Raw genomic sequence first — 19,558 nt, 5'->3', positions numbered from 1 at the left:
CCAGGCACCCATGCTAGTATATATATATATATATATATATATATATATATATATATATATATATATATATATATATATATATGTAGTTACTATAACGAATAGCGATGGACAAGGCAGGATTTTCTTAGGTTTTGTGAAAGGAAAGGATGGTTATAAAACATAGATGAAGAGGGGTACATATCCCCAAAAAATAAAAAAGGGCCAAGAAAAGTAATGTAAGAAGGCAAATAGTAGAGAAGAGAGTAAACATCGTGAGAAACAGGCTTGACAGCCAAAGAAGTGACAGAGAAGGGAGAAGAAAAAATGACGTTAAAATAATTTTTAAAAAAAACAAAAAAAAAACAAGCACGATGTGCTTCAATAAAAACTCTTAAAAACGTTTTTATACTGAATGAAAAAGTATTTGGGGACAGGGAAAGCATAAAAGGGAATGGAGATCTCTAAAGTCTGCAAAAGCATAAAGTCTTACTTACATGCACCTTCTCAAAAAATAACAGAATTCTAAACACAAAAGAAAAAAGGTTACGTCGCCATATTGGCTTTCCAATAAATATAAATGGTAAGAATGCGTGTGAGGATACTCCTCAACCTAGATGCTCAATATTTTTTAGTCTACAGACATGAAATTTGGTTTATAGGGTATTCAGATATGTGGAACACTTTTTCATTGGTTTTCATCTGGAAAAAAAAGAACGGCTAAAGGGTCAAAATTTTAAAAATCGTACGGATTTTTATCTGTTTGTCAACTGTTTAACGAATACGCTTGCGTGAATCGTTCACATGACGGTTTCCTAGGAGGTTTGAAAACACTTTTATGTTTTTATTTTTTACACGTATCAAGTTGGCCTAATTGTTATTGTACTTGGCTTACTGTTTATAGGGTTTGGCTTCGATCTCAGTTCGAGTATTTTTTTTTTTACTAACAAGAAGTGAACTGTTTAGAAAAACACATAATACTCGTATGCCCATGTCTCAGTTTCTGTATGAATTAAAATACGGACTTTAACAAAAGAATTAAGTTACACTTAAAAAAATTTTATTTTTTATTCTCGGTTCACAGCTTTATTTAAACTGGTTAAAAATTTTGTGTCTTCTCCGCTTCTCTTCTATATACATGCTGATGAGGAGACGATACCCAGAAATATTTGACTTATATCTCGATGGTTTTATTTGTAAATATCGAATAAATAAAAGGATAGCGTTTCCGAAACGATCGTACATGTGAATATGATTTTGTTATGTTTCTTCCTATGAAAACCTGATTGATAATTTTAAACCCTTTCTATTTAAATAGGTCTAGGTAACTACACTTATTGAGCTTATCATAACTACAATACTTAGAGCACAGCACCTTTACACATATTTTACTGAGATGTTGCGCATTTAGACCCTGTATATATATATATATATATATATATATATATATGCGTGTGTGTATACATTCTATATTTTTTGCGTCTATCTTATATATTCTTCCTTCTATCTAATTTTCGAATAAACCACTTTTTTTCATTCGATCAAACCCGTGCACGAATAACGATTGAATGTTTCTTTTCAAATATCCTTAACATGAAAGCTGAACAGTAATTGACTGTTTAGTGGTATAAACGCTCGCTTGGGCACGAACTAAAACGTTCACGATCTTATAAAATGGAGAGAAAGGGGACAGAAAGAAAGAGAGGGAGAGAGAAACTGAGATAGGATAAGACGCCATTTTCAGTTTTTTCGAAAACGAGGCTAATAACGCAAAACTTAGTTTTCAATATAAAATGGCGACAGGGAAATAAGGAAAGGGGAGGAGAAACAAAGATACGAATTCTTATGATGCGCGGTGTCAATCTGCGCACTTTGCGATGGCCAAGCGATTCCAATTTAAAGCTGAACAGACGAACGGACAAAGAAACATACGCACAAAACCGTTTATAGAAATGTGCGTACCTATTTCTTTCGTAACTCTTCTTCGCCACAAACAAGGCATATTGTCACTTGGAACGCAAGGGTCTACTATTTAGGATCATGTCTTACAAGGATTGCGGGGAGTTGAGCAACGAGGTATCTTTTAGCACTACATTTAAATTCTACAGGTTAGTATGGTCAGGAAAGCAGGAAACGGAGAGGTAACTTCAAAATCTAGCAGTCCGATAGAAGAAACTATTAGAGCAAAAAGCTTTTAGGCACGTAGGAAACGACCAGTTGAAGAATGGAATTTTGCTTCTTGTCGGATACGTCCGGAGTATGTACGTTGAGTGAGCACAACTGCAATGAGTTCATCAGAGCGTATTCCATTAAAGTACTTGTAAAACAGGCACCGGGATGCAACATTGCAGTGATGGGACAGATGTTGGAACTCAACTGATAGTGTGGGTCCTATTATATTTTAGACATTTTTAGACTCTAAGGGTAAGCGACAGGTAGTAGACACACCAGGCCATGCAAGGGTGAAGTGTAGCTTTGTAAATATATAATGATACCTTCTGGTGCGAATAATTTTCTAGCACGGTGCAGGGAGACTATCTCCTCTGCAGCAGCCTTAGCAATTTCGTCAATGCATTTGTTTAAATTCGTGTTGCCTGTGAATATCAAGCTGAGGCGTTTCAAAGGGTAGGCTTTCAGGGGGAGTGTTGTTTCTCATGCCTAAATCTGTCATCTTAAACTTAAAACTAAACTTGTTTATCTATAAATTTGTATGAGTAATATAATATATATATATATCTTTATTATTTATATGTACATAATGTATGTCTGTATATATAATATAGGTATATATATGTCTCTATAATATATATATATGAATATATAATATATATATGCCTATATAATATATTTATATATCTATATAATTATAAAACTCAAATGACCTTGTAACGGGTGTTGTAACTCCACATCCGGTTTACGACTTCCGGTTGCGCATGTGTACATAAACATACGCCCATAACAGCGTAAATAAACACAAGTCGGAAAGAAAAAAAAAGCCTCTTTAGTCGACGGTTAAACTCCTCGCCAAACCGCCGCCATTTTTATTTATTTTTTTTTTTTTACAAGGTGGTCACCACTTATCAAGGCCCGGAAGCCACTCATGGATAAGGGTTATTGTAAGTACAGTATGTTAGTGTGGATATTTTAGAGTGTCTACTTAAGGGGGCGGTTCATCAGGAATTTGTTTACGTTGGACTTGAAGACATCCAAGTTGTAGTCAGGAGGGAAGCAGGCAGACGGAACAGAGTTCCACAGGCGTGCAGTTCTAAGAAAGAAGCTTTGTTCATGGAATCTACGTTTTGATTTAGGTATAGATAAAGAGTGGGGAAAGTTTTTGGCAGTGGATTCAGCTAGACGGGTGTTTTTTTGTAAAAGAGCGAGGAGATTCCTCCTCTACCAACAAAGGTGTTTTTTTGTGGAGGATGGGGAGGGGGTCTGCATGAACCATGTGTACTGTATTAACATTTTTCTCTTGACTTAAGATCGAAAGTTGATGAGTATGCAATTGTATTATTATTATTATTATTATTATTATTATTATTATTATTATTAGCTCACAAGGAGCTTCCACACAGGTCATCAAATATCTCTCCTTGAAAACAGACTGTAGTGTTCCCTGGAAGCTGAGTGGAAACACGTCTCGCCAAATTTCCGGTACTCTCACTCTCTTTCGGTAGTATTTGCAAATAAATTTACATTATCGCAACAGCTGCTTGTTATTGATTTCTCATTGGCAGTGGCGATTGGTCTTCACTGGAATTTGAGTGACAATAAACCTCCCCAAGCTTCCATTTCTCTTCGCACTTGTCTAGCGGAAGTCTGGTTAGTGCTCTCTCCTCCGTCTTTCTTTCCTCCTTGACTCTATTTGGCTGTTTCGTCTCACTCTTTTTTTTGGGGGGGGGGTGAGTGATGTGATGATTGAGGAATAGGGTGGGGTTATAGAACTTATATGCGGCTCCAATGTACTTGGTTCGCTGTAGTGTTTCATGTTTTTGCCTCTGCAGGAGTTTTCTGGTTAGCGCTTGTTGCTCCTGTGTGTTAGTCTCCACATTCAAAGGTTTTCCTTAATATTTCAGCTGTTTTCATGATTGTTGTTCGTTGTATTTTTCCAGTTATTCATTTGATTCCAATTTCTCCAATTTTTTTTTTTCGGGATTGTTCATTGTATTCCTACTATTATAGGTATTATTTTGATTTTTTTTTCACGAACCATATCCCTTTCAGTTATCTGGCTAGCTCTGTATATTTGCTCCGTTTTTCCTTTTCTTTGATATCCACCCTGTGGTCGGCTGGAACAGCAAAGTCTACGATTTGACAGGACTTTTCTTTCTTGGTTATTATTACGACATCCGGTCTTGTTCCTTTGATGGGTTTATTCGTTTTCATGTACATGTCTTATAGGATTTTGTAATTCTCGTTTTCAAGTACTGTTGCCGGCTTATGTTTGTACCACTTGTCTGTGCGCTCGAGATACAGTTGTTTGCATAATTCCCAGTGTACTGTTCTTCCCACTTGGTCGTGTCTGTTCTTATATTTCTTTTGGGCCAGTTTGCTACATTCACTTACTACATGGTTTATCGTTTCGTCTCTTTGTCCACAGCATTTGCTTTGTCTATCTTTGCTTTGATGTCGTTAGTTCTTATCGAGTTGGCTAGTGCTGCGGTTATCAGAGATTCAGTTTCTCGGCTTAAGTGTCCTTTTCACATCCATGTCCAAGTGTTTTCGTTATTTTCATCTTTTGTCATCCTTATGAATCTTTCATGTTGTTTTTCTTCCTATTTTCCTTTTCTTGTCTTATCCTTTGTCTCTTTCTTTTCTGTTTTATTGATATTATTATTATTATTATTATTATTATTATTATTATTATTATTATTATTATTATTACAGAGCTTTCACACAAGCCAATAAACGATCTGATTGGAAACCTGTGGTGTTCTCTGGAGGCTAAGTGACAACAAGTCTCCCCAGACGTCCAGTTCTCCCCACCTTCTTCGATAGCAATTGCAAATAAATTTGCATCATCGCAACAGCCTCTTACCATTGATTTCTCGCCGGCAGTGGCCATTGGTTTATACTAGAATTTAAGTGGCACTAAGCCTCCCCAAAGTCCCAGTCCTTTTTGCGCTTGTCCAACCGAGGTCTGGCTGGCGCTCTCTCCTCAGTCTTTCAGTCCTTCTTGGCCTTCTCTTTGGTGTCACTTTTTTAGTGGTGAAACTATGGGGGGATGCATGATGGGGGTGTAGAACTTGTAGATATTCAGCTTCGGTGTTCTTCATTCCCTGTAACGCTTATTCGTTATATTGTCTTGAATTATTCTCCGCATTCAAGGGTTTTCCTTAATATTTCAGTTGTTTTCATTATCGTTAGTCGTTGTATTTTTGCAGCTATTCCTCTGATTCCAATTTCTGGCATTCTTTTTTCGAAGTTTTTCGGAATTGTTCCTAGTGCTCCTACTATTATCGGTACTATTTTGATTTTATTCATCATCCAAATCCCTTTTAACTCTCTGGCTAGCTCTGTGTATTTGCTTCGTTTCTCCTTTTCTTTCATACTCACCCTGTGGTCAGCTGGGACAGCAAAGTCTACGATTTGACAGGATTTTTCTTTCTTGTTAATCATTACGACATCTGGTCTTCTTGCTTGGATAGGTTTGTCCGTCTGTATGCCCATGTCCCATAGGATTTTGTGGTTTTCGTTTTCTAGTGCTGTTGCAGGTTTATGCTTGTACCATTTGTCTGTAAGCTCAAAATGCAGTCGTTTGCACAATTCCCAGTGCACCGCCCTCTCCACTTGGTCATGTATGTTTTTGTATTCCTTTTGGGCCAGTTTGCTGCATTCATTTACTATATGGTTTATCGTTTCGTCTCTTTGTCCACAGAGTCTGCATTTGCTGTTTTCTTGTGTTTTATCGATTCTTGATTTGATATGGTTGGTTGGTTATTATTATTATTATTATTATTATTATTATTATTATTATTATTAACTTGGAGTTTTTACACAGGCCATCGATAATAATAATAATAATAATAATAATAATAATAATAATAATAATAATAATAATAATAATAACTAGCGGAATCTGTGGAAATCTCACAGGGACTCATTCACATGTAATATATTAATATTACTGTAGCTCTTTTGTTTAAACTGCAAAAGAATTTATCTAAGCTAGCACGAATACTCGACAAAGCCCAGTCGAAAAGTACGCTTAAATATGATATTTTAATTCTTGCAGATTTCGTTTATATTATTATAGAGTTAAATAAAAAAATATATCCACGTGACCTGGATGTATTAGTTTCAATCGAAACCGAAATAAAAACTTATGAATATATATATATATTTATAACTTGAGTTCATTCAGCCATAACCGAAACCTTGACCAAAGCTTATGAAGAATTCGTGATAAAATTATTTATTGAAAAAATATATGATTTAAGTGCCATTAGGTATAGACGAAACCGAAACCAAAACTTATGAAGAATTCTTGGTCAAATTATTTATGACAAGAAATAGAAGAACATAACAATTAAACGACTCGGATGTAAGCATGACGCACAAAAGAGCACACACAGTATGGTATTAATATATAGATGATAATGATAATAATAATAACAACAATAATAATAATAATAACAATAATAATAATAATAATAATAACAACCACAACAACAACAACAATAATAATAATAATAATAATAATAATAATAATAATAATAATAATAATAATAATAAAAATAATTGAAATATGCGGTAAAAAATATAATATAAACGCTTGTTATTGTTCATTTCATGTTGGCGTAGATAAAATAATTATTAAAAACTACGAATAATAAAAGTATTATCTTTGAAAATAGGGAATAGATTTATTATGTTATAAATGCTCTAAACGGACAATGAATAATCCCTTTTTTATTTTTGAACTTTTTTTATTCTTAGTTCTTTTTATAATCAGTATATTACTAACTGAATAAATAATACGTTAGAGATATTTTCAAGGAAACTATAAACATATGTGTATAAACAAAGAAAATTTATTGAAAACAAATAAAATATTTGCATTATTGATTGTATCATGAAATGTTCAAAAAACAGTGAACACAATCATTGCACGTGTTTCGTTTAATAGCGATATCCCATCGAACAGCTCATCCGGACAAATGTCTATTCTCAGAAAGATGGAATTTTTTCGTGCTTGTAATTCAAAAAATTTCTGAGAAAAAAAAAGTTGGTAATAGAAATATATACATAGGTGCTCCTAAAGTCACTGAAAGGTTTGGATTCTAAATAGACTATTTATTCCTGATATCTTTCTGTAATCTAAACACAATCTGACTAAGACATTGGGAAATGTTTTAAAACAAGCAAAACTCAAATAATCTTCATAAAAAACAATGTCTTTTAAATGTTGCCTATTTTCAGCTTCGCATATTTCTACTCTTTCCAAAACATTATTCATGACAGACTGCAGAATCTCTGGATTTCGATTTAACTTCCTTATTTCATTACTAATGTTTTGTCACATTTTTGCTGAGTTTGGGGTTTGTTAACAGACTCTTTCAAATCGGCGCACCACGTTTCGAATTGTGTTGTGACTTTTTTTTTTTTTTTTTACAAAGGCATCACCACATTATCAAGGCCCAGGGGCCACTCAAGGATAAGGGTTGAAGAGTGTACAGTAGAAATTGGTCAATATAGTAATCATTAGTAATGAAAATTTGGTAAATTTAATAACTTATATGGAACGGCTCATCAAGAACTTATTTACTTTAGACTTGAACACAACCATATTGTAGTCAGCCGGAAAGCAGGAAAACGGAAGACAATTCCACAGGCGTGCAGTTCTAAGAAAGAAGCTTTGTTCATGGAATCTACGTTTAGGTTTAGGCACAGATAAATAGTGGGGGAAATTATTGATAGTGTTTACAGCTAGACGAGTGTTTCTTGTGAAAATTTGGCGAGGGGGGACCATAGATTGAAGCTCAGTTGAACACTTTCCATGAAAATAACGATACATCAGAGACAAACTCGCAACATCTCTTCTGTGAGATAGAGGTTGCAAGGAGGAGAAAAGGACATCTCCTACGAGGCTACGAAGTCTATTTTGAACTCTATCAAGGCAGGACAAGTCCTTTCTAGCAGCTCCTTCCCAGATGTGGCAACAGTATTCCATCCTTGGACGTACCTGGCTCTTATATAGGTAGAGAATAGCATCAGCAGTGAGATATCTACTGGATCGATAGAAAGATCCCACCATTTTTCCAGCGGCCTTGGCAACAGATTTGATATACGTGTTCCATTTAAGATCAGGAGTAATGGTCAAGCCCAGAAGCTTGTCAAAACTTGAGGCCTCCTGAAGACGAGAGCCATTCATTTCAATTGATGACAAATGTGAATTAGAATGTTGATGATGTAAAGAGAGAAGCTTGGTTTTAGATGCATTAAAAGTAACCAGCCACTCCTTTCCCCATTGTACTACGTGCTCAAGATCAGAGGAGAGAGAATTGGAGAGAACTTGGTCGTTTACTGTCTTAGATGTGGTACCATAAATGGTAGTGTCGTCAGCATAAATGTCTACAAATGATGTAAGGATATGATTTGGAAGATCATTTATGTAGATCAGGAAAAGAGTTGGGCCCAGGATGGATCCCTGAGGGACACCGGCATTAATACTGTGAGCTTCTGATTTTTGCCCCTCAACTACTACTCTTATGAACCTATCAGAAAGAAATGATTTAATAATTGAGAAGACTTTTCCAGCTATACCATAGCTAGCGATCTTATGAAGTAAACCTTTATGCCATACCCTATCAAAGGCTTTAGATATGTCAAGAGCAATTGCCCTAGAAAGATTGCCACCGCCGAGAGATTTGCTAATCCTATGCGATATAACTGTAAGGACATCTGCTGTAGATCTAGCAGAACGGAAACCATATTGAGTGTCACTAAGAAGGTTATTTTTGCTGAGATGTTTGATTACTTCTGTATTTAACACAGATTCTAGCAACTTACTCATGACGCACAGGAGACTTATTGGCCTGTACTGAGAGGGGGATGAGCGATCACCTGAATTCTTAAATACAGGGCATACTGATGAGATTTTCCAGGGAGATGGGAAACTATTCTCCTTAAGACAACGTTTAAACAGTTTTGTAAGTATGGGCGCTAATTCAGGTTGAAGTGTTTTGAGTACTATAATTGGAATACCATCAGGGCCAGTTGCTTTACTCGAATCAAGGTTTTTGATTAGCTTCGCAACATCACGTACAGATATACGTATATCACATAGCGTGTTTTCTGATACAGGAGGAAATATTGGGGGTTGGCGGTTTTGGTCGCAAAGGGTAGAATTAGCTGCAAAGTTCTTGACAAAGAGTTTGGCTTTGTCTGATGCTGACGGGATTACCTCAGGTTCATTGATAATAGTTGGGATGGAGCACACGCTTCTGTTCAGGATTCTGTTTGCTATTTGCCAAAACTGGTGGGAACCAAGCCGCTGCTCAGCTACTTTGGACTTAACAGATTGAGCATACAACTCTCTTGCGTTCCTTATTACTTTCTTACAATGGTTGCTGGCAGTCCTGAAAACGGCTTTAGTTTCCATACATCTATTACGTTTGAAGCAGTGGAAAAAGTGATTTCTGTGCGCAATGGCAGTAGCACATTCTGGAGAGAACCATGGCTGGCTGTTAGGTTTTTGCTGAAACTTTTTAGAGGGTATGAAATGGTCAATACCTACAATTAACCATTCAGTTAGGTCTAATACTATAGAGGACACATCCTTTTTAAACATGGAATGCAGAGGTAGATCAGATATAAATGTACGGAAGCTATCCCAGTCAGCCTTAGTGTATCGATATACTGTACGATGAAGAGGTACGTCTGGGGACTTATTACATTTCATTTTTATCTTAATTGATACAACAGAGTGGTCGGAAGATCCAAGAGGCGACAGAACAGAAACTGAACATAGTTCAGGGCAAGTTGTGAGAAAAAGGTCTAGTAGGCTCGCATACTGGCCGTCATTATCGGGCACACGGGTAGGTTCCTGAACAATCTGAGTGAGGTCATAGGCAATGGAGAAATCATGACCGAACCTCCCCTCATCATCGGTCTTGTTTGAGTGGGTCAACCATTCGACGTTGTGAACATTGAAGTCTCCACATACGTGAATGTTAGCTGAAGGATAAGTAGAAAGGACTTGGTCAATTTTCTCAGATATGCTTTGAAAGATAGTAACTCCGCTGTTGTGGGGGCGATAGAGAGTAAATATAAATGCAGTAGTGTGAGCTAAAGCAACCCGGAAGCACATATAGGGTAAGTTAGGATCTTCCCTGGAGATGTCCCTCCCACATGGAAAGCTATCTTTAATATAGGCACATATTCCATGCCCATGGCGATCTTGGGGGTCAGATTTAGAAGTTAAGTTAGAGTATCCTGAAATTGCAAACTCATCTAGGGAAATAGCCTGTCCAATGCCAGTTTCACTTAAAAATAAAAGGTCTGGTTTAGTCTCCTGTAATTGGGTTTCAACCTCTGGAAGGTTAGAACGAAGACCCCTGATGTTGGAGAAGGAGACATGGTAGTAGGGGTCTACGTTGGAAGTTGGAGAACCGGGTTTAATCGTGTATTTTTTCTTGAAACTTGTCATGATGAAATTTTGGAATTTGTGGACTAGGTCGACAGATTTACTTAGAGCAGGACAGAGAGGGGAAACTAAGAGAGAAAAAGAAACGAAGAATTTTTTTTTGTAGCACATGATAAGGTAAAGCCGTAACAATTACCCACTAGTATGGCATCGAGAGGCCCCACCAGAAGCTACTGCATGGTCCAGATTCCATTCACCAAATGGCAATACAGCAGCCCCAGTACTTTGCACCTGCTGATAGGACAGCCTCCTTAGTGGTTAATCCAAGGTTCGGGTCCCTCACTATCAGGCGGATAACGTCAGCCCAGACAAAACGTTTACCTCCAGCACCCTTACTAGTGACATGGCTACAAGGATAGACATAGAAACAGAAAATTTCCACCAATTCTGCCAACTGTTCGCGCAAAAATACTGCCAACCTAGAAAACAGCTTTTTCTTCTCCCTTTGTCAGAAAAATCACTCATTTAAAAAATGAGGACTGAGGGACAAATAAGAAGAAGCGAGAGTAACAGGAGCTGCCGATAACGCATCCACAATGCGTTTTCTACTCTCCATTATAAAAAAACAAAAAAAACTATTAAGTATTGTACTTAATAAAAGTCCAAAGGACGTGTTTAAGGGAAAGTATGGTGATAGATTCCCCTCTCACGAACTAAAAATGAGTACAATTAGGTAAGCTATTTTTGCAATCAACTCGGTAGATGAATAAACATTTATGGACGAGAAAAAAAAAAGCTAGCATTTAATACAACAGAAATACATAAATTAAATACTGAAATAAAATGTAGTTATTAATATTTGAATCTAAAAATAAAAAGTGCGAATTAGTAGAGAAAATCACTTATCACAACAACGCTTCCGTCTCCAAATTGCAAACTAGTGAATTTAACTATGACAATGTCGTCGATAAGTTCTTTGAGTCAAAACAATTGACCCCTGATTTAAGTAAAACAATTTCACAACTCGCGTACATTGTTCAATGCTACACTTATCCATAATTAATTTTTGAAAAATTATTTGTAAAATATCTGTAATAGAGAAAAAATAATAATTAATGGTAAAATGACAAAGATTTTCAACCTTTCAGTGACATTTTGGAAACCCTGTATATATACATGTATACATATATAATATATAGTAATTGTCTGTATTTTTGAGATGAGGAAGTCAGTCCGACAATCTCAATCAATGAAAACACCTCATCTTGGTTGTGAAATGAGGAAGTTAGTCCGACAATCTCAATCAATGAAAACACCTCATCTTGGTTGTGAAATGAGGAAGTTAGTCCGACAATCTCAATCAATGAAAACACCTCATCTTGGTTGTGAAATGAGGAAGTCAGTCCGACAATCTCAATCAATGAAAACACCTCATCTTGGTTGTGAAATGAGGAAGTCAGTCCGACAATCTCAATCAATGAAAACACCTCATCTTGGTTGTGAAATGAGGAAGTTAGTCCGACAATCTCAATCAATGAAAACACCTCATCTTGGTTGTGAAATGAGGAAGTCAGTCCCACAATCTCAATCAATGAAAACACCTCATCTTGGTTGTGAAATGAGGAAGTCAGTCCCACAATCTCAATCAATGAAAACACCTCATCTTGGTTGTGAAATGAGGAAGTCAGTCCGACAATCTCAATCAATGAAAACACCTCATCTTGGTTGTGAAATGAGGAAGTCAGTCCCACAATCTCAATCAATGAAAACACCTCATCTTGGTTGTGAAATGAGGAAGTTAGTCCGACAATCTCAATCAATGAAAACACCTCATCTTGGTTGTGAAATGAGGAAGTCAGTCCGACAATCTCAATCAATGAAAACACCCCATCTTGGTTGTGAAATGAGGAAGTCAGTCCGACAATCTAAATCAATGAAAACACCTCATCTTGGTTGTGAAATGAGGAAGTTAGTCCGACAATCTCAATCAATGAAAACACCTCATCTTGGTTGTGAAATGAGGAAGTTAGTCCGACAATCTCAATCAATGAAAACACCTCATCTTGGTTGTGAAATGAGGAAGTCAGTCCGACAATCTCAATCAATGAAAACACCTCATCTTGGTTGTGAAATGAGGAAGTCAGTCCGACAATCTCAATCAATGAAAACACCTCATCTTGGTTGTGAAATGAGGAAGTCAGTCCCACAATCTCAATCAATGAAAACACCTCATCTTGGTTGTGAAATGAGGAAGTCAGTCCGACAATCTCAATCAATGAAAACACCCCATCTTGGTTGTGAAATGAGGAAGTTAGTCCGACAATCTCAATCAATGAAAACACCTCATCTTGGTTGTGAAATGAGGAAGTCAGTCCGACAATCTCAATCAATGAAAACACCTCATCTTGGTTGTGAAATGAGGAAGTCAGTCCCACAATCTCAATCAATGAAAACACCTCATCTTGGTTGTGAAATGAGGAAGTCAGTCCGACAATCTCAATCAATGAAAACACCTCATCTTGGTTGTGAAATGAGGAAGTCAGTCCGACAATCTCAATCAATGAAAACACCTCATCTTGGTTGTGAAATGAGGAAGTCAGTCCGACAATCTCAATCAATGAAAACACCTCATCTTGGTTGTGAAATGAGGAAGTTAGTCCGACAATCTCAATCAATGAAAACACCTCATCTTGGTTGTGAAATGAGGAAGTCAGTCCGACAATCTCAATCAATGAAAACACCTCATCTTGGTTGTGAAATGAGGAAGTTAGTCCGACAATCTCAATCAATGAAAACACCTCATCTTGGTTGTGAAATGAGGAAGTCAGTCCGACAATCTCAATCAATGAAAACACCTCATCTTGGTTGTGAAATGAGGAAGTCAGTCCCACAATCTCAATCAATGAAAACACCTCATCTTGGTTGTGAAATGAGGAAGTCAGTCCCACAATCTCAATCAATGAAAACACCTCATCTTGGTTGTGAAATGAGGAAGTCAGTCCGACAATCTCAATCAATGAAAACACCTCATCTTGGTTGTGAAATGAGGAAGTCAGTCCGACAATCTCAATAAATGAAAACACCTCATCTTGGTTGTGAAATGAGGAAGTCAGTCCGACAATCTCAATCAATTAAAACACCTCATCTTGGTTGTGAAATGAGGAAGTCAGTCCGACAATCTCAATCAATGAAAACACCTCATCTTGGTTGTGAAATGAGGAAGTTAGTCCGACAATCTCAATCAATGAAAACACCTCATCTTGGTTGTGAAATGAGGAAGTCAGTCCGACAATCTCAATCAATGAAAACACCTCATCTTGGTTGTGAAATGAGGAAGTTAGTCCGACAATCTCAATCAATATATAATATGTGTGCGTGTCCTTATTTATACATATGATTTAAACTTGGAAAATGTATGGTTTTAAGTACTATTTTCAAATTCAGACTGATTTGTAGATCTACACACAGAGCCTGGTATAGAAAGGCTTGGACACATCTCATTTTAGATGCGTTTATTAAATATTCAGCTATAGTGATACAAATTCGATTTCCAACTTAACCGTTACAGACCGATAAAAATAATAATCAAAACGTTAGTGTGACTGATCGACATACTAAACTTATTATATTAATGTTTCGGACGTATCTAACATAATATGTGCCCTGTTGTTTTGTGCGTGTATCGATGAAAATGCGATTTCGAAATGGTATGCGGTCGATCAACGGAGAGACATAGGATAAATCCAAAAGAAGTTTCCAAACGAAAAAAAAAAATGGTCGACCTAACATGGCGGGTGATCAACGGTACTTGACCTGTTTTTAGTAACTTTATGCTATCAATATCTCTTGATGTAAGAATTACTAACGTAGCGCCTGTAAAAAAAAATCCTGCCTTTTTTTTTTTTCTTTTCCTACTTGTTTTGACGCGGGAAAATAAAGTTAGGAATAGCCAATCCGAAACGTTTCGGCCAATTTCCTCTGGCCTTCGTCAGGTGGTAACCGCGACGGATAGGAACTTCGAATCTCCTAACTGCATTCTCAGCCATCACTGCCATCCGTAGTTGTCGTCGTCTCACCACATTTTTGACCAATTACCTCTGGCACGCTTTGGGTGGGATTGAAACCGCTATCTTCAGACAATGTTCATCTGGAACCGTAGAGATTCAACGTCTCTATCAACTGCGCCACGGGCCCCGAAGGGCGATCAAGGTTGGATTCTTTGATCTTATAAATCCACATTTATTCATTATCTGATCTTCCATAGTCGGGTCCGTACCGATTGGTATATATATATATTATTCCTTAATTGGAATTTTTTTATTTTTGAGATGAGCATTTTTATGTTAATTTTATTTTTATTTCGGACTATTAGTCTCATCTTTATTACTTGTTGTTTGTTTGTTTTTATTGGTTCACAACGTTTCGGCCAATTTCCTCTGGCCTTCGTCAGGTGGTAACCGCGACGGATAGGAACTTCGAATCTCCTAACTGCATTCTCAGCCATCACTGCCATCCGTAGTTGTCGTCGTCTCACCACATTTTTGACCAATTACCTCTGGCACGCTTTGGGTGGGAAGATCAGATAATGAATAAATGTGGATTTATAAGATCAAAGAATCCAACCTTGATCGCCCTTCGGGGCCCGTGGCGCAGTTGATAGAGACGTTGAATCTCTACGGTTCCAGATGAACATTGTCTGAAGATAGCGGTTTCAATCCCACCCAAAGCGTGCCAGAGGTAATTGGTCAAAAATGTGGTGAGACGACGACAACTACGGATGGCAGTGATGGCTGAGAATGCAGTTAGGAGATTCGAAGTTCCTATCCGTCGCGGTTACCACCTGACGAAGGCCAGAGGAAATTGGCCGAAACGTTGTGAACCAATAAAAACAAACAAACAACAAGTAATAAAGATGAGACTAATAGTCCGAAATAAAAATAAAATTAACATAAAAATGCTCATCTCAAAAATAAAAAAATTCCAATTAAGGAATAATATATATATATACCAATCGGTACGGACCCGACTATGGAAGATCAGATAATGAATAAATGTGGATTTATAAGATCAAAGAATCCAACCTTGATCGCCCTTCGGGGCCCGTGGCGCAGTTGATAGAGACGTTGAATCTCTACGGTTCCAGATGAACATTGTCTGAAGATAGCGGTTTCAATCCCACCCAAAGCGTGCCAGAGGTAATTGGTCAAAAATGTGGTGAGACGACGACAACTACGGATGGCAGTGATGGCTGAGAATGCAGTTAGGAGATTCGAAGTTCCTATCCGTCGCGGTTACCACCTGACGAAGGCCAGAGGAAATTGGCCGAAACGTTGTGAACCAATAAAAACAAACAAACAACAAGTAATAAAGATGAGACTAATAGTCCGAAATAAAAATAAAATTAACATAAAAATGCTCATCTCAAAAATAAAAAAATTCCAATTAAGGAATAATATATATATATACCAATCGGTACGGACCCGACTATGGAAGATCAGATAATGAATAAATGTGGATTTATAAGATCAAAGAATCCAACCTTGATCGCCCTTCGGGGCCCGTGGCGCAGTTGATAGAGACGTTGAATCTCTACGGTTCCAGATGAACATTGTCTGAAGATAGCGGTTTCAATCCCACCCAAAGCGTGCCAGAGGTAATTGGTCAAAAATGTGGTGAGACGACGACAACTACGGATGGCAGTGATGGCTGAGAATGCAGTTAGGAGATTCGAAGTTCCTATCCGTCGCGGTTACCACCTGACGAAGGCCAGAGGAAATTGGCCGAAACGTTGTGAACCAATAAAAACAAACAAACAACAAGTAATAAAGATGAGACTAATAGTCCGAAATAAAAATAAAATTAACATAAAAATGCTCATCTCAAAAATAAAAAAATTCCAATTAAGGAATAATATATATATATACCAATCGGTACGGACCCGACTATGGAAGATCAGATAATGAATAAATGTGGATTTATAAGATCAAAGAATCCAACCTTGATCGCCCTTCGGGGCCCGTGGCGCAGTTGATAGAGACGTTGAATCTCTACGGTTCCAGATGAACATTGTCTGAAGATAGCGGTTTCAATCCCACCCAAAGCGTGCCAGAGGTAATTGGTCAAAAATGTGGTGAGACGACGACAACTACGGATGGCAGTGATGGCTGAGAATGCAGTTAGGAGATTCGAAGTTCCTATCCGTCGCGGTTACCACCTGACGAAGGCCAGAGGAAATTGGCCGAAACGTTGTGAACCAATAAAAACAAACAAACAACAAGTAATAAAGATGAGACTAATAGTCCGAAATAAAAATAAAATTAACATAAAAATGCTCATCTCAAAAATAAAAAAATTCCAATTAAGGAATAATATATATATAAGCCAATCCGAAGCTGAAAATGTTTATAAATATGTACGCTACAACTTAAATGTATACGGTATGTACCAGTACATAAAGAATGCTTCCAAGAAACGATAAAAATAAATAAAAAACAGCATGTGAAATTATAATATTGATTATATCTGCAAGTGTTGTTTCACATGAGATGTTTTCAATATGCGGTAGCCCGTTATGGTTTACAAAAAGTTATCTCTCTTTTGGAAAATTAATTCTAACTATGAAGACATGAATTTCCGTTGGCTGTGACATCCCAACAAGTTGCATCCCCCTAAAGGGTTACCAAAAACGGCTCTTTTAAGGGCCACCAGATTCTAATGAAAGTTTTTGTCAACTTGATTTATGCTATAAAGAATTGGGGAAAATACAGTATGATCTAGTTTATGGAAAAGGGTTTGGCTCATTGGTTATTATCAATTAGAACATAAGAAAAGAAAATGATTTTAATCGTGAAATTCAAAACTGACTAAAAGTGATATTAAAACTGAGAAATATAATGACAAAAATTTATGTTTGATGTAAAAATAGAAAATAAAACAGTTTTCTTTACTTTCAATAAGTATTGGGAAACATTTAAAGCTTGATTGATTAATTATTATGAAGGAAAACATTATAAAGCTAAAAACAACATATTTTACCATAAATAGCGTTTGTAATTATAATTTAATCCAATTATTAAAAAAGTGTATTAGCCTGTCTAGTTGCATTTAAAGTCATGAAAAAACTTAAATAATATTTAGACGCGAAAGGGTTCCTATACCTACAATCCAAGATGGTGGCGGTAGGTGAAATTTACGAGTTCATAATAAAAATGGAATTATTTGAATTTAATAAAATATAAGATAATTATATTTTAATATTTTTGCATATTCTTAGAGCCAATCATAGTAAATTTTATTTAGACATAAACAAATTAGTTTAATTGATTCGAAAACATTAAATTATATATTTATGTTTTTTTTTGCATTTTATTAAATCTGAATTAAACGAGTTTTCTTGAAAAATTTACAACTTAAAATTCTATCAAAAATTATAGAAAAGTATTATATTATTCTGCTTTTAACATAATAATCCGCAGGCTTTTGCCTTTCTGATAAAACCAAAAGTTGTTAAGAAATTACGGATTTTCTAAGATTTTACTAAGAAAAACGATTTTTCTAAGTTAAGATTTTTGTTCCTTAGAAGCGCTGGTTGAGTTTGAATAAAATAAAATGCATATTATATACGCATTATTACAAAATAAACAGACATTTATTTTATTTGACATTTATATTGAAACTCAGAAATCTATTTCAGAACAAAGCTTCATCTTCAGTATACCTTTCTTTCTTTTTTTTTTTGACATGTTGTTGAAGGAAATACATACTGAAGATGAAGCTTTGCTTCGAAATATATTTATGAATTTCAATATAAATTTCAAACAAAATAAATGTCTGTTTATTTTGTAATAATGCGTTGTTTTGCCTTCAAACGTATCTAATAAGTTTTTCTAAGATTTTCTAAGATTTTAATAAATAAAACAGTTTTCGATTGATTGGTGGGACAATAACAATAGAACAATAGAAAATAAATAGATCAATAAAATAAAATAGACATACATATACATGAATATATATATATATATATATATATTAAAATAATATCCGAATAATTGAAAAAAAATCACATATCTAACATCATCGTCAATTTTTTTTTTAAATATCTAACTACACCTAGGTTTAAAATAGGTCAGCTTACTTAGATATCTACTCTTTCCATGAAAACCACACACAAAGGAAGGCATGAATCTAAGGTCAACTGTACCTTTGTCCTGAAAGTGCCCGTCTATTAGCTGATTAGAAGTGGCGAGGTGGAAACTAGGAAGTTGATTGACTAACTAAAAATTCAATAGCATATGCGTATATAAAAACGCGCGGTAACCGCAACTCTTTGCATAAGACTAACGAATTCTTACAAGAATGAAACGCGGAATATTCTGTGTAGTTTAATTGCCATATATATTTTTATAACGTACTACCTAGCTCTACCTATGTATTGAGCACTGTTGAAGTAAATACTGAAAATTTACGCATAAAATTATATTTTCGTATATTAATCTATGGGATTAAATGAAGAAGTCATATATATATATATATATATATATATATATATATATATATATATATATATATATATATATAACAAAGCATAGATGCTAAATGCTTGAATTAAGTGCTAGACAAGCTGCAGATTTGACACAAGCACTTTTAATCCGAAGTCTTTATCAGTGACAGAACAGTGTTAACAATCCTGAACATCACAGCAAGTGGTTGCCTTGTAATTGGCAATTGGTGCGGAAGATCACCTCCATGACGCAGGACAAAACTCGTTTGACGTAATGTTTGTAATCCACTGCGTGAAAAACGCTTTTCAATATCTCATTCAAATTTAAAAATCCTCGATATGGATTTCATTATCTACGCTTTGCGCTCATCTCAGCAGGGAAAGTGTTTTGAGGACAACAAACAAATATGATTTCTGCGATGCCGATGAGGTTGAAATGAGATGGAATTAGTTTGAGTACAAATAATGCCGCACAATTTTTTTCTCACTTGTCC

This window comes from Euprymna scolopes, chromosome 33 (genome assembly GCF_053919585.1).
Source record: "Euprymna scolopes isolate OS-2025 chromosome 33, ASM5391958v1, whole genome shotgun sequence".
Classification (NCBI taxonomy): Eukaryota; Metazoa; Mollusca; class Cephalopoda; order Sepiida; family Sepiolidae; genus Euprymna; species Euprymna scolopes.
Note: the sequence above shows the minus strand (reverse complement) of the source record.